Source organism: Mesitornis unicolor, unplaced genomic scaffold (assembly GCF_000695765.1).
Source record: "Mesitornis unicolor isolate BGI_N332 unplaced genomic scaffold, ASM69576v1 scaffold38360, whole genome shotgun sequence".
Lineage (NCBI taxonomy): Eukaryota > Metazoa > Chordata > Aves > Mesitornithiformes > Mesitornithidae > Mesitornis > Mesitornis unicolor.
In genome coordinates this window covers 25,269-26,407 of record NW_010158308.1, presented here as the reverse complement: position 1 = coordinate 26,407, position 1,139 = coordinate 25,269, and the positions used below count along the sequence as shown (strand labels likewise).

The 1,139-nt window shown below is 39.4% G+C and overlaps 1 protein-coding gene across 1 annotated transcript in view; it reads left to right on the top strand.

The window, feature by feature from the left end:
* HTRA3 (HtrA serine peptidase 3) overlaps nucleotides 1–1,139 on the top strand; it is a 24,842-nt gene that overhangs the window by 16,705 nt on the left and 6,998 nt on the right. The gene's annotated exons all lie outside the window — the stretch shown is intronic.

The window sequence follows — 1,139 nt, the reverse complement described above, 5'->3', positions numbered from 1 at the left end:
CCCTACACCGTTGTCTTTCAGTGTTCTCTCGGATAATCTTGCTTCAGAAACTTCCCTTAGTCAGAGATTTTAAAGTTATGCATCTGCTTGTATGTTTGAGACCATCACTATTCTGATGGGCCCTCTCATCTGTTTTTTGCTGAATTCCCCAGATTAGTTTGTTTTCACTTGTTGATTGGAATGGGTACGGAGGAAATTAATGAAAAAAATGTAGTTAATTATGTGCTGAAAAGTACATTTCAAAGTAGCTGACATGATGTTGTTTCAGCCAACAAGTCAACCTGGGTAAATAAATAGGATTTTTATTAACTGCTTGTTGGCTTCTGAGGGAAGCAGGTCAAACTGCTCATCTCAAAATGGGGAGAAGCAATGGCTCACCCTGCAAGCATGGCTCTAGAGGCATGGATGCAAGCCTTGTGCAGAAAGCCAGTGGATTCCTGGTAGCTGGGGCTGGAAAGTCACTGAAAGCTGGAGATGCTACCACTGAATCAGCCACCTTGCTCCTTCAGGTACCTTTGCCTCCAGAGAGTGATGAACCCTCTGAGCCCAGCTTGAGTGCCTAGAGGTAACTTTGCCTATGGAACCCTAAGAAAAAACACAGTGAAGGATTCAAGTTTATCGTGTAACATACTGTCTGATATCTTTCATCATTCATATTATCCCCTAATCAAAGGAATAGGATTCACACTTTCTCTTAGCATCAGTGTGACCATCACTGCTTGGCATACCCTGGGCACAGGCAACCTTTTATTATTTTTATTTATTTTTTTTCTGCTTGTCTAAAGTACCTCTTGTACTTTTGCTGCAGGCAGAAGAACAGTCATTTAAAGCCCTTTATGCATAGAGAAAGATAATTTCTACAAGATATTTTCACCATATTTGAGACTTAGTTTGTATTTTTTAGGCCTTTAGTAATGAGTTTTCAGGTTTGTTGTATAGGCATCATTTCTTGACATAAAGAATTTATGTAAGCAGAATTTTGGGGATGTTTTTATCTTGCTTTCTTTTGCTCCAATTATGTTTCAATAGTTTCAGTGGGATCCGCCCTTATGGTACAATTAGGTCATAGAAATAAGTTTAAGGGTATTACCGTTTTGCTCTCATATTGCCTGGAGATGACAAAATTCCCTTAGGAAACC